At 40.9% G+C, this 22,009-nt stretch overlaps 1 protein-coding gene and 1 pseudogene across 3 annotated transcripts in view; both read left to right on the top strand.

Annotated features, from left to right (window-relative positions):
* The window catches only part of Marchf3 (membrane associated ring-CH-type finger 3), a 152,030-nt gene that overhangs the window by 4,293 nt on the left and 125,728 nt on the right, over window positions 1–22,009 (top strand). The window lies entirely within an intron of this gene.
* The window catches only part of LOC134483030 (small ribosomal subunit protein uS3-like), a 58,304-nt pseudogene continuing 36,385 nt past the window's right edge, over window positions 91–22,009 (top strand).

Below are 22,009 nucleotides of genomic sequence, written 5' to 3'. Positions count from 1 at the left end.
AAGAAAAAAAAAACCATGGCATACTTTTGGCATCTAACTTTCACTTGACAAATTCTTTTCAAGTGTTTGACCCTTTTTTCTTCACCCTTATTCCCACAGTGAAATCATTTTTTGTAAAGGCTCACTTTTCAAGTCAATCCGTTCTAACATCTCCTAATACATACATTTCAACCATTTGCAACGCCCCTTTGCGAGTCTGGTGGTACTCAGTTACTGAGCTAGAGAACCTTCAACGCAGCGTCAGCTTTGTGCATTTAACAATAAGGAAAAAGAAAGCTGGGGAAGGAGGATATTGAAGTAATGGTGATGTATGCACCATCCTCGGTGTCCCCGGCTCCCAGTGTCAGTGTTATATTTAAGATCCTGATGAATGAAGTGACAGATGCAGTCATCTGTGGCCACACAGACACTGCTAATACAAGCTGAAAACATAACTGCAGACAGCAGGGCCTGGGTTACACAAGAAAAACAAATGCTGAGCTCGGAAAAGAGAACTGGGCCGAGAGTGAAGGGTCGGGGCAGAGGTGGGGGTGGGGGCGGGGGCAGGGGCGGGATGGGGAGGGTGTGGGAAAGAAATACCTCCAGTGAAATGCCAGACAGAGTGGTAAGAAATTTATAGAAGCGTGGATGGTTTGGGGTTTCTTGCGGGCATTGATTCTGTTTTATATTGTCTTTACAACCCACTCACCCTGTTTGCTTTTAATAATTTATTATAGCAGCAGGCCTTCCCCTGGTTAGTTTCTTTTTTTATAACTTTTTCCTTCTCATCTCCAGGTCTAATCAGAGGCATATATAATAGTGTGGCTGGTCTCAAGTACTTAGGAAAATCCATGATCAATATCTCTACATCATAAACCCCTGACTGTTCCATTCTGTTTCGCAATGTTTCCTTCCCTGTTATATTTAACTTGGTATCTGTGCTTTAAACAATATTTTATTAATCTTTGCACAATAAGATGTCTGATCTTATTCTTCTTGGCTGGAAATATCCTTCGAGCAATCCATCATCAGACCACCATTGATCTAATGATGTATTTATTGCTCACTATTGCAGCCCTGGCAAGAAACTCAGTATGGTTCTAAAAATTTGATTAAAAAGAAATCAAGTTTTTGCAAGGCGTAGCCATCCAATTATATTAGGACCTGCCAAGTATATTTTATGCTAAAACACACACATATTTCAAGTGAGCAAAATGTGCTTTTTTTGAAGGTTCTTAAAACTTTTGCAATGAAGTAAATAGAACAAGAAGATGGAAAATTATGAGTGTATAGCCCAATATTTTCTTTTGAGATAAGGTCTCACTGTGGAGCCCAGTCTGGCCTGGAACTGACTGTATAGACCAGGTTGGCCTCAAACTCACAGAGATCTGACTGACTCTGCATCCTGAATACGAGGATTATAGGCAATGCTCCACCATGTCTGGTTCCAAGATTCAATTTTTTTTGTGATTTTATTCCATGCATATGAATGTTCTGCCTACATGTATGTCTGTACATGCCTGGTACCCACAGAGTTCAGAAGAGGGCATTAGTTCCTCAGGAACTGGAGGTACAAACAGTTGTGAACCATCTGATGTGGTTGCTAGGAATTGAATCTGGGTCCTCTACAAGAGGACGAAGCACTCTTAACCACTGATCCATTTCTCCAGCCCCCAAGATACATTTTTTTTTCTTTTTTTTTTTTTTCAGAGCTGGGGACCGAACCCAGGGCCTTGCGCTTCCTAGGCAAGCGCTCTACCACTGAGCTAAATCCCCAACCCCGATACATTATTTTTTAAAGATTCTGTTCTTGCTTTTTAATGTAGATAGATTTATCTTTTTAGTTGACATAAAAACAAATATGATAAGAACTAGCTCCCAGCCTAGAAATCAAAATAAGCTAAACTTAATTAACAAATACTAATTAAGTACCTGTCATGAGCAAACACTACTTATCAAAAAGAATTACAGTTGACTATTAGCTCTTGTCTTAGCTAGCTCAAAATTCATTTCACATGTTAACACTTTTGGGAAACTTTTCTATACATGCCCCCATGAGGACTAATGATCTCATCTTATCTTGTCTCCTACACTCTCCTCTCCAGTCTAGAACCTCTTAAAGGCAGGGAACTGCTTGCCATCTTATAAACTCTCAAGAAAGCTTGGCAAGAAATCGTGTCTATGTGCACTATGTGCTACAAAGAACTACAAGTGGACATTGTTGGGGCTCCAAAGGATTTGCATCAAAAACATCCAGCCTAAAGTACAACAGTGGCAGGAACAGAATTGTAGGACCAGTCTTGGCTGTTCATAGAATGCTCATCCAATCCTGCCCCACCTTTAAAGTCCCTTTCCTTCATTACTGCCTTACTTCCTCCTCTCACTACCTGCCTCTTATAACTTCATGAAGGATGCCTCTAGTTCTTGTGTTCTCTCTCTCTCTCTCTCTCTCTCTCTCTCTCTCTCTCTCTCTCTCTCTCTCTCTCCCTCCCTCCCTCCCTCCCTCCCTCTCTCTCTCTGCCATACCCCATGACCATTCTTGTTCTCGTGCCCCTTGTTCTATCCTAAAAGGCAGCTTTCCTTTGTCATTTGGGGCTGCCTCATGTCTTCTGATCCCACTGGAACCTTAGGTCCTTTCACTGTCCAGTGTGAGTGTCTAGGTAGCGTTGATGGGGAGATTTGGGGCCCTTTTGAAAAGCAAGATCTTGATGAGCTGAGTAGCCACTGTCAACCACATTCACTGTCATGGGGGAAGCTTTTAAAAATAACAATTGAGGTATATTTTGAGCTTAGAGACTAGGTTTTATAATAGTTTTCATTTGTAAATCCCTTTTCCTTGAGGAAGCACCCTCAACATAGCTGTAGCCGTTTAGTGGCTTAGGTAAGTTACTTAAGTTAGTGTAAGGAGTGCCTTTTCTGAAGTCATGTATAGACCATGCATTCAAGAGCTTATAGTTCAATTGAATTAAGCATAACTGCCTGAAATAAAGCCATTAAAATAACTTTTTCATGTTAGATCTTATGGGACCTTAGAGGATTGAGGAGATCAAGAACCGGGATTATCTGTCTTATCTGGGAAATTGAGTATCACTTAATATATGTGCTTTATTCTTGTATCTTCCAAGAAGACATTAGAAAGTTGAACAGTTTAAATCCGAAGGCATTTAGATGCTCAGGGCCACTGGGATGAGCAACATGAGCTCAGACACTGGTTTTAGATCCTGTAAACCAAGATCATTTCTCTCTGTGTACAGGAGGGCCTACCTTTTATTCTTTGGGTCTAGATGCCTGAAAGACATCAGAGGAGCTCCAGTAAAGTGCAGAGTCCAACATCTGTGATACAAATAAGTTCACCCTCTTGCCTGCAACAAACGAGCATCCTCCCAGTGGCATTGTCTTTGTAGAGCATCTTTCCGGCGGTACTGTGCCTTGTACTTCAGCCCATCTTTCCCCTGTTCTTCAATAGGAGATTTCTTCCTTTCCTTGAAGTTGTGAGGGTGAGTGGTGGTGAGGTGTGCATAGTGGTTGTGGGGTCGGTAGTGGTAGTGGTGTGTGTAATGGGGGGTAGGTAGTTGTAGTGTGTGTGGTGGTTGCGGGGTATGTGGTGGTGGGTGTAGTGGTGGTGGTGGAGATGTTGGAAGAGTTGGGAGGGAAAGTAGGGTGAATATGATCAAAATACATTATATACATGTATGATGGCCTCAAAAAATAAGTTTAAAATCTTATATTTTTTAAAGAAACTTATTCCTCTCATACTTTGTGTGCATGCCTCGCAAACAGATGCCCATGGTCAGAAAGATGTTACCCCTTAACCTTTAGTTTCCCCTAATTTCAACCTTTCTCCGTAATCCATCCCCTCCCTCCAGTATTTTCTTTCCTCTGTATTATTTTCCCCTATTCTCAGGTAGAACACTTACTGATAAAGCTCTTTCATGGTCAGTGTTACCATTAATCTCTTCCCTGTAAGTAACTACAATTCTACCATTCTCAAAGGACTTTCTGTGAGCATTCCATGTGCTTTTCTGAGGAGACATTAGATGTTCTGAGAACCTTAGACAGCACAAGAGTAATTAGCTTCACAGAACCTGTTTTTGCTGTTCTTGCCCACATGCAGTGGTGGAATTCCCCTTTATCTGCTGGCTTATTTTATTTCTCTTAAAAATATTGACAGTAACTTTCAATTTTCCTTACTTGTCTCACTTCACTGTTCTCTCTGATGTCTCGTGTGCTCACCCTGATCTGCCTAATTAGGTTGTATTGTTCCTAACCTGATCATCTGTTTTTCTACAGCTTCCTTGCTCTGACCACATCTACACATTTAGATACCATTGCCACATTGCGTGAAATTCCCCCTTTGCTATGCATTAATAATGAAAGCATTAGGTGGGGTTCTGTTAGTGCCCCTTTCACCACCATTTACTGTTCCACCCTTATACCCAGTTGTAATGCTTACCCCATTTTCCAACTAGTGTTTCTTAAATACTGTATGCAATTATAAAATCTGTATTTATTACATTTGTGCTTACCATTATGCCCTAAATTTATAATTCTGTAATTTTCCTGTAGGAAAGTATACAGTAGGCTGAAATGGTTAATTTGGGCTTGTGCCATTCTGGCTTTGGCATATTGTGAATCATTAGACGTTATACCATCTCATAATGTATCCCTAGTCCTAGTCATCATCTCCCCATAGTAACCCTGTTCCAGCTCCTCTAGCTTACGCTTTACTTTGCAAATGAGTATATTCCCAAGCCCTATTACTTATTTCACTTTACAAAAAGAATAAAAACAAGAGAACTTCCCATCGATGGGAAAAGTAAACAATGTTCTTTGATGATATCTTAATTTTGGGGGCTACCATAACAAAATACCTGAGATTGGATGATCTATAAGCAACTGAAATGTATTGTTCACAATCTAGAGCTGGGGAAGTCCAAGAGCAAGATGCTAGCCATCTGGTGATGCTTCCTTCTTGTAGATGAGGGCCTTTCACTGTAAATCACGACAGACAGAGCTCATTAGTCTCTGCCATCTTCTTTAAGGGCACTAATGCCATTCCTGAAGCCATAGTCCTAATTGGTTCCAATAAGCCCCATTTTCTGATACTGTCCTGATTAGATTCCAATGTATAAATGTTGGAGGGATACAAGTATTAAAAACAGCAAGCAGTTGCCCTTCCTTTTGGTGGCACACATTAGCAAGATGGCCATGCAGATTTCCAAGAACAGGAAGTCTGTTGCTGAGGGCATCTTCAAAGCTGAACTGAATGAGTTTCTCACTCAGGAGCTGGCTGAAGATGGCCACTCTGGAGTTGAAGTCTGGGTTACACTAACCAGGACAGAAATCAATATCTCAGCTACCAGAACACAGGATGTTCTTGGTGAGAAGGGTCATGGCATCAGAGTCGATTGCAGGAGTACAGAAGAGGTTCTGCTTCCCTGAGGGCAATCTAGAGCTTTGTGCAGAAAAGGTGGCCATGAGGAGTCTATGTGCCTTTGTCCAGGCAGAATCTGCAGGCTACAAACTCCTAGGAAGGCTTGCTCTATGAGGGCCTGCTGCAGTGAGCTGTGGTTCATTATGGAGAGAGGGGCCAAGGGCTGTGAGGTGGTGGTGACCGGGAAGCTTCAAGGATAGTCAAGTCCATGAAGATTGTAAACGAGCTGATGTTAACTACTATGTTGACACTTGTGTGTGTCATGTGCTCCTCAGACAGGGTATGCTGAGCATCAAAGTGAAGCTCATGTTGCCCTGGGACCCAAGTGGCAGAAGCCTCTGCTTGACTCAATGAGCACTATGGAGCTGAATGTTGAAATTCTGCCCACCACTCCCATCTCCAAACAGCAGGGTGGGAAACCAGAGCTGTCTGTCATGCCCCAGCCATTGCCTATAGCATATAGGGTCTTGGCAGCTGCCTCTGGATGTTATCCTTGTCCTGTAAGGACATTTAACAAAATCTTGCACAAAGAAATAAAAAACAAAAGCAGCAATGGTCAAGATGTTTTCCTTTTCAGGTAAATCTTCTAACTCAAAACCCTAACCTTCTCTGGAGTGTTTGGGGGTTGTTGCTGCTGCTGCTGTTGCTGGCTGTTTTCCAATTAGTCCTCTGGTCTAAGTAGAACATGAAGCTGCTTTTGCTCCTTACCATCTGGCTTGTGCTGGGATCTGTGACTCCCTTGTGTGGTCTCTGTTGAAAATCTTGTACTGGGATAAAACCTTAGTTGCCAACCTTACAGAACAAGAAGATCCATGAAAACTATGCTCTGTTTAGGCATCTGGAGAACAACTGTTGCAGACAGGTAAGAGATAAAAGCAGAAATTTTGAAACAGGGAAAGCCACGGAGAGAGCATTTGGTACTGGCTCCCCATGTGTGTGCCTATATGGCTACTCCAGGGATGCAGAGTCAAATGCTATATTATCCTATATCCCCAAATCCTTAAACGTCACTGAACTAGGATAGGACTCCTGCTTCTAGCCTGGAAGCTTCTCAGAGAAAAAGAAATGGGCAAAGCTCTTTTTCCTTGGGAGATCTTCTGCATCCAATTCACACCAGCATGTGTAGTAAAGAAATGTAAGTCTCAAGTAAAATGCAGGACATAGGGAAAGAATGACTAAGTACCTACCTTTGTTGTCACAGACCACTCCTCTCTTTTTGTATTTATGCCTCACTTATAGCACTTCAGATGGTACTTGCAAACAGGACAATGTCAAGAGCACAGAAAACTGGAGCCACACCCGCCATTTCAAAGTTTCCTTCAGACATGTATAAAAAGAAGTCTTCCACTTGGGTCCTCACACGCCAATCAGAAGTGGCTCATATGCCCATCTCTCAGTCAGTCACTGGCCATGGATCAGTGCCCAAGAAGGGGAGAGATGTGCAAAATTAACATTCTGTTAATAAGAAAGAGAGTCGGAGTACAGAATAGACACTGAGAGGCATATTTAACTATCTGCTGCATGCTACCCCTTCAAAAATAGCTGAGAAATCCCTTAGGATGGCTGCTGTGTAGATGGTAGGTACCACTGATGGGTAGAAACAAAAAGTGGACAATACAAACTAATTAAGGACAGAGAAGTAAGCCAAGATCAATGATTATTCTGATTACAGCCACAATAAACCCTAATGAGTTTGAATGTACTAATTTATGTCTTCTTGTACTCAAGAAGTATATGTTCTTTGCTTAGTAAAAAAAATGATTATAATAATTTATTTCTCAATAAATCTATCTAGTATATTTTATAGTGTAAGTTTATATGAATATAAACAATTTTATTAACTTTATATATCATTCTGCTAACAAGACTGATAATTATGGGTGATTATAACTGGTCATGATTTCTTATTATGCTTTTAAACATAAGAATTGTGCATCCAAGAGGTTAGCAATGCTGAGATCATCCAACTAATAAGAGGCTAAGCTAGGATTCAGACATGAGTTCCCTTCCTACTCAACATGACTGCCCATTTTCTTGGAAGACAGTCCTACGACTCTCATGGCCAGCAGAGCATTAAGCGATTGGACCCTGCCTGTCACTGTGACCTCATTATTTACCCTGTGGCCCTTGCTCAAGTTTCTAACCATATGCCTTTCTTATTGTTCGTGTTATAAGCCAGTCTTTGACCCACCTGTGACCCTCTGCATTTGTGGTACCTTCTGCTTGGATGACACAGCCTCTGTTCCTATGGCTACATCTGTTCTACCCAGGCTTTCAAGTATCTCCTCTTCTTAACGCTATCCAAGGCCTGGCCTATCTATCTGTTTGGAAGTCCTCCTGGCCCGACTGTCCCCTCCCCACTTCTGCTTTCTTCATGCTACTTGCTCCAGCCTCATATAATGTACTTTGTTACCTAGTTCTTGATATGTTGTCTTCTACCTGAATTTTAAAATGAATGAGCAAACAAGTAAGTGAATGAAAGAATGAGTGCTTACCATGTGGATGTCTAGTCATCCAGAGCCAGCCTTTCTCTCCCTCCCAAAGGTAAGATGACAGTTGTCATCTGAGCCCGAAGATGTCAAGCTCAGAGGTTTTTCTTGGAAAATTTGAAAACTAATAAAATCTACTTTTTATTCTGTTCAAGGGCAAAAAAAATAAATATTAAAGTTCTTTGAAAAAATACACTTTTATGTATATGTGGGTTTTAATAGAGCCTTATACTAGGAGCATGTGAGGAATAAATTCTGAATTTCTTATTTAGAATAGCTTATTGACACCAATACTTTTAATTTGGTATAAACTGTTTAAAAAATGAGATTCCTTATAAGACTGAATTTTAAAGTGGGAGAATTACAGTTGCATTTAGAATGGTAAATTCACTTAAAATTGATTTCTCGGCATACACATAATTTTCTACTCATATATGTACTTAAAATGACTCCTTTCTCGGAACTGTGTTCTTAATTGTTCCAAAGTAATTATGGAGGTGCAAATTGAAAAATAGCTTTACTGTACATGTTAATTCATAAGCAACTGGAGTACATGAAGCAGCCTTTTCTTCCAAAGTCCTTTTGCTCTGGCCTCTCCTTCTTCATTAAAGTGATTGCTTTTGTAAATGTGTACAGTTTTTATTTTATTGCTGTTCTATGAGTTGTTTCATGCTAATTTCATTGTAGGGCATTATGTTCTGAGTCAGTGTGATGTTGGCATGTAATTAAATTATTTACGTTGAACAAAAACTTTGCATTCCCTTCATCCCTGTTCATTTTCCCCAGGCCCTTTTCCAGGGGACCTCACGAATTAAGGTATCCTGGCCCGTAGTATGAGTAGTCGGTCCACCTAGGCTTTTTGTCACCTGATGCTCCCTTATCCAGAAAACCCACTGCTAGTCACTTACTATGAAAAACACTTCTGGCAAACCTTCCTGAGTCTGATTTCCAAAAAACAGATTTCAATTTTATGGTGAGTAAAACGCATCTGTGTTTGAGAACACTCTTTAGTTAGGTTCTTGTAGGTTGTTTTTCTATGAAGTCTCAGAAACAAGTCAGAAGAAATAAAGGAGACTGTCTCCAGGTTCACATCTTGCCTTCTTCCTGGGGCTGTTGGGGGAGACCCCTTTCTCCTTACTGTATTCTCACTTTATAACCTGAGCAAAGTTGGAAATACAATTCTGTGAGTGTACATTGGGATGTGGTGAAAATGAGACCAAGAATTAAAGGGCTTGGTTAATGTATCATTTTTATTTAAGTATCATTATTATTTAAGATTTATAGGCATATGGTCTATGACTCTTGGGGGCCTGCTTTTGACAAGGTGGTTTCCATGTATAATAGATGGGCCCTTTTATGGATCAACTGAAGCCTTTCTTTTCCTTTCTCTCCTTTTTCTCTCCTGTCAAGGCTGTGTAGGTGAGAAGCAGCATGGGCTTATGGAAAATGTATAGCAAAAGCAGTAGCGATGAGAAAGAATTCATAATGGGAACACACATTGCTGGAGTACTTCCCAAGTACTTTGCAGGGTGCCACTGAGGCTTCTTTGGCTGAGGCAAAGTGGAACATGTGCTTTGCCAGGTGTGAACACTGATTTGAAAGGTCCTTTATGGTTCACAAAAGCAGCTGCCTTTGAGCTGGTGTGGTAGCCATAGCTTCAGAAATTCACTTAAGTCTGCGCACTGCAAACTCCCAACATCCATTTGGAGATTTGGTTGCGTGTTGGGGACTTACTTATACACAAGTGACATGGAGCAAGAAAGTATTCTTTGTTAGACTGTGGGGCCTTTGTTCATTTTCTGAGCAGTGTTTACAGTGTTCCATACACATGTAAATTTGAAATGATGACTTTCTTCTCAAATTCGAAAGCTATGGACAGCAGTATTACTTTGCCTAGTAGAACATTATTATTGAGTTACCTCTAGGCATAGTTCACTGTATGGACAGACTTTCTTCCCTGGGAATTGTGCCTTCGAGTGCATTGTTACTTGGTGAAATTTTAGGCTTTGCTAAGTTTTCCTTTATGAAACCTGGGGCTCTCTCTGTGTGTTTCTAATGTGAGACTTTTGTCCCTCTTTTTATTGATTTTAGTGAGTTAGCTTCCCTTCCCTAGGTCTCTTAGCTCTACATAGCACAGGCAGCATGGTTTCCTTTCGCTTTCAACAAGACATGTGTTACCAGTTCCCCCTTGAGTAACTAGGACATGATTCTTTGACTCTTCATTAGTTTTCTATGTATTAAATGCTAATATACCTTAACATCTTCACAGCTTGATTGGAAAACAAAGGATAAATGCCTTGTTTTTAGTAGACCATAACGACTGTATTTCTAAATGACAGAGGAAAAAATTACTGCAAAACAGGATTAGTGCAGATAGCTTAAGCTGGAAATGATTTTAAATGTTTCGTGGCTACATTTTGTGCTAAATATAAAAATAATTGTGTTTCCCATGTGCGAGCATCAAAAGCTCCGGTTGGAAAACCACATAGTCTAACAAGTAGGTCACTATTGATGGTAAAACATGAGACAGGAAATGTCACAGCTAAGATTAGAGACCCAAGCAGTATGTCTCACCATGCTTGCATTGGCCATCCAAAGCAGGAGACGGGCTCAACAGGACACAACTAACTTTAGCCCAGTTTGAAAGTATTAGCAAGGGTAGCCTCTACCCTTGAGCCTCTGATGCCTCATTCTCATTTGTTTCTGGATATTGCATTTCTCCAGTTGGGCAATAATTGAGCGGCTTAGGTTTGCACAGTGACAGACTTCAGAATATCAATTAAAATGGCAGTCATTACATTCTATCAGTGTACACAGAAAGCATAATCAGCTGTGTACACTTACATGGATGGGTTCACTTGATGTTTGAAAATGTTAACAAGGAATAATAGATTATGAACAGCTCTCACTAGTTCTCTTCCAAGTCTCCTTTGTCTTCATATTTGAAAGTGTGATAGCATAAGCATATCTGAGAAGGGGTGCCGTTAGTAAAGCCTGCCACCATTCCCTTGTCTTTCGGGGCAATATGAGGAACATTTGATACTTAAAGTAGAAATTTTCACCACCAGAGATACCTGAGCTTTGCCAAGACACTTGAATATCCTCATTTAAAAATGCTGGGGGTGGGGAGGTCGGGGGGAGTAGTAGCTTTTGTTTTGATGAGAAACAATACTACATTGGGGGGGGGGGCGTGCAAACCAAAATGGAGCCTTGGATTCTGAGCATCGCCACTCCCTCGTGCTGCATTAAGCAGTTGAGTGCGTGCCCAGAGAGCCTGTGGTTGTTTGGATGAGTAGATAGGGGCATGCCGTGATGATTGAATCTGAATCTGTCATTAGAGCCGTATTCATTCACTTCCAGCCTAGAGTCCTTCACAAATACCGCCTGGCTTACAGACTCACTGTACTTTGAGTGGAGAGTTTTATCTCGCAAATCTCTGAGGCCTCCCTAGGCTTGTGTTTTCAAAGGTTATTAATGCAGATTAAAACACTCTATTTTGTACTGGGAGTATTTTGTGTAGGTTATAACTTTGAAGAGGGCAGAGAAAGTAGAAGGAAATCTGAACAGAATAAGTACTTTTTAAATTTATTTACCATATTAACCTTTAAGCTGTGTAGTTCAGTTGGTACTAAATACCTTTATAACGTGCACCTGTTAACACCATCTACCTCCAGAACCACTTTGTCTTGTACATGAATAGAATCACGTGAGCGCAACACCAGAACATAGAGATGATCTAGGTTTTTGTTCCATAAGGCCCTGGAAGGAAATATACACTCATATTAACAGTAACTGCCTATTCTTTCCTCCCAACACCCTGAAAAGCAGCATTCCCTATTTTTGTCTCCATCTCATTTGAAATGGGACCATGCAGTTTTTGTCTTTTTGTGTGTCCGAGTTACGTCACTTGGTATAATGGTCTCAGTGCCTGTGCATGCTATTATATACTATACACCAGACTCTCTTTCTTGAGGCTGAATAATATTCATAAGTGAGAAAAGTATAGACATTATTTTTAGTCTATGTTCCTTCTTCAACTTAAACACACAACCTAGATCTTCGTGCCTGATCCAGAGAGAGTATTCTGGGGAACGAGTTGGAAATACAACCCCCAAGAAGCAAAATTCTGAAAGTTTTTCCCTGTTGGCAGTAAAAAAAAAGTCTGGTTGGTTTTGATTGAAGAAAATCAGGAAGTATGACAACTGAGGTGACAGTTGGGCCTTTTCCCCCTTTACATGCCTGTTTTCAGCCATCACAGTGTGAGCTGGTTGTGGGTTAGAGGGTCAACTCCTTGTCTAGACCTGGGTTGGAGAATGTGATGTGACAGGTTTGTGGAAACATCCTAGAAAGGATATGGGAGTGTCTGAAAGACAGTTTTGCTTTTAAATGGAAGCTTAGATTTTTGGCTGTTCTTTCTATTTTCAGGAATGTTTGAATAATAAATCTTTAAACCTGTATATGTTTTATGCAACTGCCTACCATCTTATAAAATGAGTTACCTGTTTCTAGTTTCTACTATGACATTTCTTTCTAAAGTCAATGTGAATGACCAGATGGCCAGGTTTCCTAGTCTGCTTTGACCCCAGTCAAAATCCTGCCTCTGACTCTAGTTCTGCCTCTGACTGGAGGTGATGCAGAAGACCAACAGACTCCTTCCAGAGCCTTGTGTTTCCTTTCTGGGAAAAGGAGCAAAAACCTAGATCATTTCTACGGACATGTTCTGGTGTAAAGATCACGTCTTTATTCATGTCTCAAGCCCATTCACTGACTTCCTTCCTGTAATTTAGGAGGTTGTAAAATCTGTATCTGGTTAGGACCTTTTAATTGGGAAGTCATTGTTCACCAGGTTACTAGCAGGCTGCTTAAATTAGCATTTTGGCTTACTATTAAACCTGTGTAGCATTGAAGAACTCAAGTAAATGTGTCTGATGCCAAATGAATAGCCGGTATGTTTCATCCTTGAATGCAAGAAGAAGCAAGACTACTCTTCAGCTGAGTCGGGTGACTGGAGTCAGTGGGGTGTGGAGGGTTTAGTTTCATAGGAAAATAAAGAGGGGAAATTCAATATGCAAACATGTAACCAGAACCCAGTGAGGATTCACATAATTAGTTACTTCTGCCCCTTCATGTATGAAATATAACTCCAGTGCTTATAAGCCAACGTTGGTATAAGAAGTAGCACAAAAAAAAAAAATTGTAAGAGCTACCCTATCACTTTCCTAGAGGCCTAAGAGAAAGGTTCTTACAGCTCTAAGTGAGATGCACTCTTTAATGATTTATCTTAGTCTTTTGGATAGGCAATATTGGTGGGATCTGTAACAGAAAACAACGTAGATTTGATAGGTTTTCTTCCTGCTAACAAAACTTCTTCCAAAGAAATCCTGGAAAGTTAGTGGTAGTACCTGTTCCACAGACATAGACATAGGAAATTTCCTACGAATGAATTATCCTTAGCTTTTGTGAAGCTCTCTAGTTAGGAGAGCAGTTAGCCTCTGGAAGGAATAAGAGACTTTGGTATCTCTATGGGTTCTCTTAAAAAAAAAAGAGGGGTTTTGATGGGGAAAATGTGACCAGAAAGATTCTGGAGATCATCGTTTGGTCCTATTGTTCTTTATTTTAAAAACCTACTAAGTTATTGTATATGTACTTTGGGAAATGTTATATATGGATAACCACATACCCCTGCCTAGAAATAATTTCTTTTCACTGTTTTACTGTCCTTTTTTTTATTTTTTTTTATTTAGAGAATACTTTATTAGTTTTTGTAATCAAACCCACGTATATAAGACCTTACATATTTAATACAGTGTGTTACCCCTGTACAAATGGAAAAAACTTAAATTCAACATTTCTAGACCAATATGGCTGTTAATTTCTGTACAGTGCCAACTCAACACAGTAAACGGGGATACTTTTTTCGAAAGTTGACAGCACAGGTAAAGTTTCAAAAAATTCAAATTATATATCTGTATATATATATTTATATTTATATAAAAAGACCAATAATAGCAGCTTTGGTCATCAGACCAGGTTCTCTGGCTTCTATCTGGCACATGACTTTGTCACTGCTGCCTATGGTAGAGCACCCTGGAGTTCTGAGGAGCAGCTCTTAGGCTGGCACATATGGAAAACCCCGTTCAAAGCAAAGAATCCAGGTGATAAAGACTAAATTTAGAAATCTTTTATTCCCCACATAATAAAATGCAATTTGTTTCTTCTTCCCACACAAAGTAGAGCTGTCCAGGAGAATGACTACTGAAAGGCATGACCCCATCACATCCCTCCACTTGCAGCTGTTAAAGCTTCTGAAGGCCATTTGTCTGTGTCGAATAATTTTGCTTTGAGATCAGCTTCTTGACATCGCAGCATTACTTCTAACACAGAGTAGATTCGCCCAACTCCCAGAGTGGATTCACTCTTCTCAGTAACCACAGGAGACACTCACTCACCAAGTAACCCTCCTTGGTTATTCACTCAGGGCCCTCTGAAGGGAAACTTCATCAATGTGACCTTAGACATAATAAAGGGGCTTTTCAGCAGATGGGAACTGAGAGTCAGTACCTTTAAAGCACAGGGCCCATTGCTTCCTATAACTTGTGAGATGGATAACAGAGATAGCCCAAATTCAAGTTTTTAAAGCATAAATTACAAGATTAACCAATGAAGACATAACAACAACAACAAAATACTGGAATTTTAATCAGTGTCATTCATTCATTTATTTTTACATTCTAAGTCGTGTGTGTGTGTGTGTGTGTGTGTGTGTGTGTGTGTGTGTGCGCGCGCGTCATGGTGTATGTATAAAAGTCGGAGGATTACCTGTAGGAGTCAATTCTCTCTTTCTTTCTACCATGTGCATTCTGGGGATCAAACTCAAGTCACCAAGCTTCCTTATAAAACCTTTTTTAAAAGGTTGTGGACACCTTATCAACTGAGCTATCTCATAGATGCTCGGTTCATTTTTAGTCCCCCAAAATAATAAAAATTAAAGTAGTAGATGGATCGACGTTTGCCCTTCCCCAGAACATGTTAAGTGAATGGGAGGGTTTGTGGTGAGACTTTTACTGCACATACGGAGTTTGAGGTTTAGTCCCTCATTGGCTTCCCAGGATGATGTGCTGGATTTATACAGTCCAACTAGGTCAGCTTGTAGAAATGTTACATATTTCCAACTCCACAACACAGAAAGCAGCAGAATACATAAAGTCGCTTTATTATGTCAAAAATAACAACCAAAGCCAGGTCACTTTTTATTGGATATATTTTATTTACATTTTAAATGTTATTCCCTTTTCCAGTTTCCCGTCCATAAACCCCCTATCCCATCCCCCTCCCCTTCTTCTATAATGGTGTTCCGCCTCCCTTTCCCACCTCACCACCCTAACATTCCCCTACACTGGGGGTCCAGCCTTGGCAGGACCAAGGATTTCTCCTCCCATTGGTGTCCAACAAAGCCATCCTCTGCTACATATGCAGCTGGAGCCATGGGTCTGTCCATGTGTACTCTTTGGATGGTGGTTTAGTCCGAGAGCTCTGTTTGGCTGGTATTGTTGTTCTTATGGGGTTGCAAGCCCCTTCAGTTCCTTCAATCCTATCTCTAATTCCTCCAACAGGGATCCCATTCTCAGTTCAATGGTTTGTTGCGAGCATTTGCCTCTGTTATCATACTCTGGCTGAGTCTCTCAGGAGACAGCTATATCAGGCTCCTGTCAGCATATACTTCTTGGCTTCATCAATAGTGTCTAGGTTTGGTGGCTGTATATATCTGGGCTGGATCCCCAGATGGAGCAGGCTCTGAATGGCCATTCCTTCAACCTCTGATCCAAACTGTCTCCATATCCCCTCCTATGAATATTTGTTCCCCCTTTTAAGAAGGACTGATGCATCCGCACTTTGGTGGTCCTCCTTCTTGAGCTTCATGTGGTCTGTGGATTGTATCTTGGGTAATTCAAGCTTTGGGGCTAACATCCACTTATCAGTAAGTGCATACCATGTGTGTTTTTTTGTGATTGGGTTACGTCTCTCAGGATGGTATTTTCTAGTTCTATCCATTTGCCTATGAATTTCATGATGCCATTGTTTTTGATAGCTGAATAGTACTCTATTGACCCGATGTATCACATTTTCTGTATCCATTCCTCTATTGAAGGGCATCTAAGACTTGAAGTTCTTGTTATACAGATCTTTCACTCATCACAGTGAATTTTAATAAACTTTCATTAAACTACATGATGTGGTTGTGATGTGGATGTGATGTGACTCATCTCCTGGTATTTCTTTTATATGCAAAAGTAGAAAAACTACGTATCTTTTAGACACACTTGTTGCCTCCTAGATTTGTCCTAACAGAAGATAAAGTAAGCTGTTGAAAAAGATATTATCTAAGACGAGTTTCTTTATCAGAAAATGATATTGAAAGATTAGAGAAGATGCTACAGGGAGAAATTCTGTAGGACAGATGACATGGGCAAGGACATGTGGAAAGTGTGCTATCTGACTTTCTGCTCCAGGTAGTTTCTTGTTTCATAGATGAAGTGTGCTAAGAGCTTCTGTTGGTAAGCCACCACTGAAGAATCCCTCACAGTCAATGAACCATGTTTTGTGAAAAACAAGTAGGTGGTGTTTCCTCTAAAGCAGGTGCTTTTGTGAGAAAGATCCCAGGGTGAAGTGCCAAAAGATTGGCTCATTCGCTGTACAGTCACTATGGGCAGCTAGTGTAGCCCAGTGTTGAGAGCAGACGTACAAGTATGTCACCAGACACTACTGATAAGGTTAGCTTTACAAAAACAAAATCTGTTGTGTCGGAGAAGCCATACAATGTTGACAGTTTGTGAAAATCTCTTGTACCTCAGGGAGATTTGCTGACTGTCTTCTTGAAACATCTTTAAGAGTGGTGAAGCCTACAGATAAGTTATATTTATTTTTCTTCTTATGAAATAGAAAGCGTCCTGCATTTTTGTGATAATGTGCTTCTTTACTACTTCGCTACCTAGCAGAGCAATGGGGTGGGGCACAGCAGCAAATATGGCCTTTGGAGATAAATGTGTGTTCTAAGACTAACCAAGAAAATAAATATCATTCTACACAGAATATTATAGAAACAGTGGCTGGAAGTGTTTATCGTACATGTAATTTTATTGATTAAAACTACGAAAAGCACTAAAGTCCACATATTATAATAAAAAATGAACTTAGAGCTACATCTCCAAATTAATGTATCATGAATAATTAGATATAGATTTTCAAAGGTATCAAAGCATATTCAGTCATATTCCTCTTGGAAAAATGACCATTTAAGATGATAAAAGGTTTTATGTTCAGCTATATTAAAATAAGTGTTTCTTTTTCCTTTTTATTGAAAATACATATAATACATTCATAAAATACATTGCACGCAAAGTTTCCACTCCTTCTAGCACCCCCTACCTCCCGTCTTTCCCAGATCCATTCCCACCTCATTCCATCTTCAGAAAAGAGCAGGTCTCCAAGGCATGACAACCAAACAGGACAAAACAAGATATAATAAAATAAGGTGAAAGCCCTTATATCAAGGCTGGACAAGGCAAACTAATAGGAAGAATGCCAAGAGCACAAAGATTCAGAAGTCTCTCAAGAACACTAAGCTAACAGCCTTACCACACACAGGACCTGGCACAGACCCATGCAGGCCCTGTGCTTGCCATTTCAGTCCCTGTGAGCCCATGTGAGCCCTTAGTAGATTTGGTGGGTCAAGTTCTCCTGGTTTTCTATGTCCCGTCTAACTCCTGAAGTCTTTCCTCCCACACTTCCACAGGGTTTCCCAGTCTCCAAGGGAAAGGACCCAAGGGAGACCCCAGTTTAGAATACACCTCTCTCCTTCCTCCTTCCCTTCCCCCTCCAAATCCCCCTTCCTTCCTCCCTCCCCCCTCCTCCCCCTCTCCCTCTGATCAGTGTCTGGCTATGGGTCTCTGAACCCACTTTCATTTGCTGCCAGAGGAGGACTCTCTGATGGTGACTGGACAAGGCGCCCATCAAAGGTCTCTGGCTTATGAGTCTCTGGTTCCAGGCAGTGTAGGGCTTGGGCTCCCTTTCACGACATTGTCCTCGAGTTAAACTAGATGTTGGTTGACCTTTGTTTATTTTGCACTCACTTCATGCTTTGTGATTCTGATGTGAAATACAATGTTTATCTACATATCTGTATATAGACACACCACACATATTCTGAAGGTTCTCAGTGTTGAAATTCACGATCCAATCATTTTCCAAACTGCTGCCTTAGGCTAAAGGTTCTTAAACCTGTAGGGATAGGGAAGAGTCATAGTCTACTTTAGAACACAGAATATGCACACTCTCTTCTCATAAAAATTACATTCAGATCCTGGGAAATAAAAATTTCCCCATAATTTCAGGATGTTCACGTGCCCACTAATGGCTGTTGCTGTGGATGCCACTTAATACTCCCACATGAGGACAGGGATGCCCTAAGGACTTAAGTGACTTACATAGGGTCAAGGAGTGACATAAATAGGACACAAATGTCCTAAAGACTTATGTAACTTGCATAGCATCACAGAGTGGCATAAACTAATCTTTCAATCAAGTGTGTGTGCCATTGCAGGCTTTGGTCTGTTTCCTAAAGATGCACATATAAAATGGAACTCTCTAAGACCCTAACTTGTGACCCAGTCACAAGTCTACTGGGGACTCAAGTATTCACTGATAACTATTTGTGTTAACAAGAAACTTGTTTTTGTCTTGACCAGCATCTGCTCACAACAACTGTATGTGAGTTTTATGCTGGAAACTCCATAGGAAACACAGAGATGATAAAGAGTACCCCGAGAGAAAGTCAGAACCCAATTACTCGCTTGGGTGTTCAATGCTATTTCTAATACACCTTTTCTATTGTCGAGCCTTGTGGCCCTTCTCACTGGGGTTCTGCAGCGGTGATTCATCTATGCATTAAATGATGCTCTAGTAAAGAAAGGTAAAGCTGAGGGTCACACTCCTTCCTATTTCCGAGCAAGTCAGAGCTTCCTCTTTGCATTATGAGCCTGTGGATAAAGAACCGAACCTCAGATAAATTGGCAGATGGAGGAACACAAGGAGCCCTAAAATAAGTATAGAATTTTATAAGCTTCACGGACTTCTTCCCCAAAGGCCTAAATCCATGTGATAAGATAGTAGAACAAATGCCTATGGAGTCCGAATTTATTACTATTTTTTAAAGACATGACAAGATTAAAGTAAATTAATTTTTTTCTTGCTGCCCTGGTCATCAGTTGGTAGTACTCCTGAAGGTGATATGAAGTATTTGAAGTTTTTCCTATAAATATTGGGCTCTGCATAGGGGCTAAAAATAAGCAGAGCAGCATGGGGAAATGGGCAAACATTATTGATCTGTGTTAGGACTGTTTCTGCTTAATGTTTGCAAAAGGAACAGTGCAGCTTGGCAACCTATTTATAGAGAGCAGATACACAATGCTATATATAGATGGTAAAAATAAGGTGGGTCCTCAGGTACGTTTGAGCTTATATTAGGAAGCTGAACCAGAAGGAATCTCCCACAGCTTAAGTAAGAAGAGAGTGCCCGTGACATGTCTGTGGAACAGAGACTAGAATTGAGGGCCTTACTGGTGGCCATGCCTCCCCCTGCCCCCGCCATGAGTGCCCCTCCAATTGTTGTTGACCCTTAATAGCTGCAAGCCAGCTTCCTGTGGGCAATGGCTAAAGCCAGCATGAGCAACTCCAAGAGCCCTCTGCCCCTTCATCTTAACAACAAATGCTAACTTCCCAGTGGTATTTACTGCATTTATATGCGTGTGTGTGTGTGTGTGTGTGTGTGTGTGTGTGTGTGTGTGTGTGTGTGTAAATGTCACATGTTATGTTAGTGAAAATGTGTATAAATGTAATGTTTTTGTTGGATCTTCCTTTGACATTCAATTCTCCATCCATTGTTTGTAAATAGTTGTCATATTTGCCCTCCACTCCTCTGCTACTACGATTTGTTTATGTCTCCAGTTGCCCCAACTATTTATTTTTCTAGATTCCCACCCCAGTCACCAACCTTTCCTCTCAGGGACTGGTTTTTTTTTTCCTTTTATTCCAATTGTCCCTTCAATTCAACAAGCGTTTTGTGAACATAAGGCACCTGCTAGGTTCCAAGGCTAAAGAGCTAAACAAGATGGGAGCTCTACTCCCCAGTTACTCCACCCTGAGAGACTTGCACTCATTGTTCTGTTCTCTTCTCTACTCTGATTATTGATTGCTCCCTCCAGGCAGAGTTTCTTCCAGCACACTCCATTGTAGCAACAGCCAAACATGGGACTAGTGGAAGTTAATTTCGTCCTACGCTCCTGATTATGTCTGATTTACAAACTGGATTTTAGAAAAAAGCTCACCCAGCCTGGGGGAAAATGGATGGGGAGGTGTAAGTAGCCACGGGATTCTGGGTAGGTGAAGCATGCATACCACAGGGAGATGGTCCCAGCCATCGCTGAACAACTGAATGATGCTGTTTCACCTGAGGCAAAGTTGTCCGGGCTTGGAAAATGGTTTCTTAACAGTTCCCTCTCCAAGCCCTTGCAGTAGTGGGATGTGGAATAACTAATCGTCTTTACATTCACTGCAGACAACAAACCCTGACCAACCACAGTAACAACTGGCTGCAGTTTGGAGCTAGTGAAATCGCTGCCCTTCTCTATGCCCCTCTCTTTTGCACATGAGTTTCTTTGCCTGTGTGAATGTAAGGATCATCATACTTCTTTCAACGAGAGAACCACCAAGAGCAGAGATAGGTAGGTCTGCTTTTCATGGTCACAAACTATGCCAGTTGTATGGAGGCCAGGCTTAAGCGGTGAGGAAGGAACTTGAAAGCAAGCATTTAAATATAACTCTCGTCGCTATTGCTGAGTCTTCTGGTAATCAGCAGACAAGTGTTATTAGGGCTGAGATAATGCAAGATCTTTTCCCCTAAAGACCACGTGGTATGGCTGGAATTCTTAACCAGTTTCATCACTCGCCACAGAGTTAACATCTTCCTGGTAGCTGGCGTAGTTTCCCAGCTTCATTCTTTAAATCCTTATGAGCCATGTCATTCTTCCAAAAGTCCGTCCAGCTCCTCCTCAGTCTTCCCGTTTCCCACTCTAAATCCTTAGGAATGTGTCACTATGTGCAGTGTGCTTTTTGGAGTGTTGGAAGTGGCATACATCCAAATGATTACAGCTGTTTTCCTTGAGTACTGTATAAAAGGAGTCATTCTTGCTTTTCCAGAGTGCAGTGGTGGTGTGAGAGCTCTCAGTCTAATACACCCAAATGTCCCTCATCCCCATGTATACATACTTAGTGCCATATTGCTGGGACCAAATCCACCAGGATCTATTTGTATTTTCCTGGGCACTAATAGATCATACAGTGACGAGAAATGGAAGCAAAGCAGCCAACACGGTAAAACTCGAGTTCAGGTAAGACTAGAGGCTGGTTTGGGCAAGGTACTAGCAGCAGGGATGAAGAACAATTACTTCAGTGTAGCAGAACAGACGAGACCTAGTAATAAGTTGGAGATGTGGTGTGAAGAATAGAAAGAAAGATGGCCCCCAAGTTTTAGGCCTGAGCAATTAGTCAGATGGTGGTATGGTGGGAGAGACAGGTTTTGTGAGTGCAATTCAAGCCATATTAAGTTGTAGTGCTTTATGCACAGCTGTAAAGTTCAGGTGTATATATAATTTATGTCTGAAGACTTTAGAATATCTGAACAGGAAGGAGCATCATCTTTCTAACCCATTATGAATAACACCGAATTGCCAAAATTTCTACTTTCCTTCTCAAACAATATCAAAAGGCCTCTAGTTAGGTCAGTAGGGACTTTTTTTTTTTGGATAACCAGTACTTTCTTGTTTTAATATTTTCGATTATGAACATGTATCATTAGCATTTTTATAAGAGGGTTGACTTTATTTTTAAGTGTTTTTAATTGAGATAGAATTAGAAACACCGTAGGGCTTTTTAAGAGGTCAACTTGTGGACATGAGTCAGTACAGTACCTCGTTTACTCATAGATGGTTATAAATGCCTGTGTTCTGCCCTGTTAGTGAAGGGATTCCAAAGGTCTCTGCTTCGGTGATCC

This window comes from Rattus norvegicus, chromosome 18, assembly GCF_036323735.1.
Source record: "Rattus norvegicus strain BN/NHsdMcwi chromosome 18, GRCr8, whole genome shotgun sequence".
Classification (NCBI taxonomy): domain Eukaryota; kingdom Metazoa; phylum Chordata; class Mammalia; order Rodentia; family Muridae; genus Rattus; species Rattus norvegicus.
This window is presented reverse-complemented; position numbering and strand designations above follow the sequence as displayed.